This window comes from Choloepus didactylus, chromosome 5 (genome assembly GCF_015220235.1).
Source record: "Choloepus didactylus isolate mChoDid1 chromosome 5, mChoDid1.pri, whole genome shotgun sequence".
Lineage (NCBI taxonomy): Eukaryota > Metazoa > Chordata > Mammalia > Pilosa > Megalonychidae > Choloepus > Choloepus didactylus.
The window spans coordinates 159,679,219-159,683,501 of record NC_051311.1 but is presented as its reverse complement, the minus strand read 5'-3'; positions in this window follow the sequence as shown (position 1 = coordinate 159,683,501).

Below are 4,283 nucleotides of genomic sequence, written 5' to 3'. Positions count from 1 at the left end.
AGTTGAAGAGAAACTTTTCTCAAAATATTGAGTTTCTTCAGTCCTCTTAATAACAGTTTGTTTTAAATTCAGTGCATTGCATTGAATTGGCCATGTAAAAGTTTAGTTTAGTCTAAACCTTAACAATTGACCAATTATATATTAACCCTCAGTGAGGCTTTTTAGTGGGAGCACACTCTTTGACAAGTAGGATGGGTTCAATTGTGCCTGAAAAAAGATAAGCCCAAGTTCTACCCCCAAATACTTGCAAATGTGACCTTATTTGGAGATAGGATATTTGCAGATGTAACCAAGTTAAAGATCTCAAGATGAGATCGTCCTGGATTTAAGACGGGCCCTGAATCCAATGACAGATGTTCTTGTAAGAGAAATACAGAGGAGAGACTCAAGAGGAGACAGAGGAGAAGGCAGCAATTGAACTGATGCTGCCATAAGCCAAGGAACAACAGGAACCACCAGAATCTGGAAGACGCGAGGAAGGATTCTCCCCTGGAGGATTTAGATGGATCATGAGCCTGCTGACACCTTGATTCCAGACTTCTGGCCTCAATAATGGGAAGAGAAAAAATTTCTGTTGTTTGAGGCCACCCAGTTCATGATGATTTGTTTTGGCACTCTTAGGAATCTAATACAATAGATGGTGCTTTAATATCCTCAAGCAGTTAAAGAAGTTCCACATAATATGGATGATAAATAATATGGTCCATAGCAGTGTTAAGATACATGGCATTTGTGTTGCTGACATTTAGCTCTACATGGAGAAAGGAATTCACACACCAATAAGGCTTTTTCTTACATCTTCCTTGTGTATAGTGATAGAACCACGGCTCCATATGACGTATGTTTTTATATTCTTATATTCTAAGGGTAAAGTCACACTTCAAATCTTTGTAAATACCTGTATTTAGTTACTTATGATGTAAATAATTAAGAACAAAATGAAAAATTTACACTCAAGTCCATCTACCAAAATACTATTGTTATTCATTTTAATTTGCCTTCAAAATTTTAGTCCAAGAGTTGAAAAATGATTAAGAGTACAAGATTGATATTGAACTTTTATGATTGATAATCTCTGTGCAATTGGTGAAGGAAGATCAATAATTCTTTACTTGGCAAGGTGAAAGAGCATTTAGCTATTACTAGTATTATAATATTAATTACTTTAAGATTTTTTTCATTACTTAATACATTATATTTAGAGACTCAGTCTACCCTTTGTTTAGACATTTATTCATTCTGCTAATAGTTACCAAACACTCACTGTATGCCAGGGTCTGGACAACACTCAATAATACATAACTCAAGGACAAGGTCCTTGTCTACTGGAGGCACACAGACTATTGGGAGAGAAAGGTGATAGAAATTCTGAAAAAGTTATGCACAAGGTATAAGGTGCTGGTGAGATATAATGGAAGAGTCTAAAACTTAGACTAGGGAGTGTTCACGTTTCCTTGCTCCCAAAATAATAACATCCAATTGTTTGGATTAAACACTGAGAATGTATTGGCTCATGGTTTTGAGGGTAAGAGAAGTCCAAAATCAAGGTTCTATTAAGGCAATGCTTTCTCGCAGAAGTCTCTGGTGTTCTGGAACTGGCTGCCAGCAGTCCTTGGTCTTGGGCTTCTCTGTCACATGGCAATGCACATGGCGGCCTCTCTTGGCTTCTCTTTTCTCATCCAGGTTCTGTTGACTTGCAGATTCTGGCTGCTCCTTCAGTGGCTTCCTCTTTCTCTCTGGCCTTCTCTATAAGGCCTCAGTAATAGGATTAAGATACATCCTGATACTATTGGGCCACACCTTATCTGAAATAACCTCATCAAAAAGTCCTACTTATAATGGATTCTCATCCATGGGTTAAGTTTGAGAACATGGTTTTCTGGGGTATGTAACTACAAGCCACCATAAGGAGTAATGAAAATCTTCCCAGACCAGGAGATGACTGAGCTAAGGGTTGACTAAAAACAATGGTAGCCATGTGAAGAAGTGAAGTAAAGGTTTCTGGATGCAGTACGAAGGAATGCCCTGGTAGTGAGAAGAAAGAAAGAAAATAAAATCACATAAATCATCTCTATATAATTTTGCAGTTAAAAGCACAGGGGAGTTAGACAGGTTTGAACCATGTTTAGGCTATTTTACTTGCCTCATGTTTCTGCTAATGTTGTTTGCTGGCACTGCCTTCTGTGGACAATCAGTGTTACTTCTCTTTTCCTAACACCCTTTGTCTCAAATGGTATCTCCAAAGGCCCATTAAGAGTGAATTTCTTGGATGTAGGAAGGTTATGCTTATTTTTTTTAAATTAAATTTCATTTAAGAAAATACCTAATATTCTCCAAAGTGGTCATACCATCTCATCTTCCCTTCAGTAATTTATGAGAGATCCAGCCATCCGCATCTTTGTCATTATATGCTGTTGTCGTTCTTTTTGATAGTATCCATTCTAGTGGATATGATGTGATATCGCATTGTGATTTTAATTTGCATTTCCCTAATACACAGCAACTTTTCATGTATTTATTTGCATTTCATATATCATCTTATGTTAAGTGTCTGCCCAAGGCTTCTGCCCATTTTTATTGGATTATTTAAATTTAATTATTGATTTGAAGGAGTTATTTATGTTACTTATGTATAAGTCCCTTGTCACATATATGTATCATGAATATGTTTTTGGTTCTATTGCTTGCCTTTCATTTCCTTACTGTTATGTTTTGATGAGTAGGAGTTTTTAATTTTGATGGCATCTAAATTACCGATTAACTTTCATTTATAATTTATTATGTCCCCTCTAAAATATCTTCACCTACACAAGGAAACAAATAACATATAATTTCTCTTAAATTATTCTTTAAGTTTTTATGAGCAGTATTATGTTGCAACTCAAATTATTTTTTTGTGTGTAGTGTGAGGTTCTAGCACAATTTGGATTGAATTCACACAAGTCAAAAAAATCAATCAACGGCAGATGTGTGTTACCATTTCTATGTTTTCTTTTGTGTTCCATTAATCTACTTGTCTATTCTAATGCCAATGCTGTACTGTCTTTATTGCCATAGATTTATGACAATTCTTAAAATCAAGAGGTATAATCTCTCCAACATTGTTAATCTTTGTATAGATTCTTTGAATATGCTATGTATTTGCATTTCCATATAAACTTTAGATTCAGTTGGTCATATTTAAAAGAATTTTGGAGGTTCTCATTGGAATTGAGTTAAAACTATGTAACAGTTAAAGGAGACTTGGAATGTTAACAGTATTAAGTTTCCCAATCCCGAAGTTATATCTTTCCATTGGAACAAATTGTTGCTTTCAATATAGAGGTCTTGCATGACTTTTCTTAATTTATTACTTCATGTTTGATCTTTTTTGATGTTATTGCAAATGGTACTTTTTGATGGTTAAAAGCTTTATTGCAATATAATTGGCAAATAACAAAGTGCACATACTTAAATTGTAGAGTTTGATAAATTCTTTACATATTAAACACACACAACCATCACCATAATCAAGGTACTTGACATATCCATTACCCCAAAGGCTTGCTCATTTCTGTTTGGAATCCCTCTTCCTTGTTCCTCCTTTCCCAGGCTAACAGTTATGTTATTTTTCTCACCATAGATTAGCTGTATATTTAGACTTTATATAAATTCAAACATACAAAATTTGTGTATGTGTGTGTATTGGGGGTAGACTGATATCTTCTCAGCAGAATTATGTTAAGAGTCAAAAATGTTGTTTCATGTATCGAGAGCTCATTCCTTTGTATTGCTGAAGTATTATAACATTGTATGGATTTCCCACATTATTTTGTTATTCATTATTTGTTGATGGAGATTTGGGTTGTTCCCAACATTGGGCAATTATAAATTAAGCTGCAATGAACATTCATGCATGAATATTTTTATGGGAATATGATTTCTTTTCCTAGGGTAAACATCTGTGAGCAGAATGGCTGAATCATATGGTATGTGTATGCATAACTTTTAAAGAAATTTTGACCTGTTTTTCAATGTTGTTGTATGATTTTACAATCCTACCAAGAATGTTTAAGAATTCAAGTTCATCAATTTCCTTCCTAAGACTCAGCATCTTTCCTCTATTTTTAGCCATTTTAATGTATATGTAATGCTATCTAATTGTGGTTTTAATTCATATTTTCCCAATGACGAATGATGTACAGAATCTTTTTATGTGATTATTTGCCATCCATATATTTTCTTTTCCTTTTCCAGTTCATTTTCCCTTCTATTGTTTTTTTTTGTTTATCATTGAGTTTTGA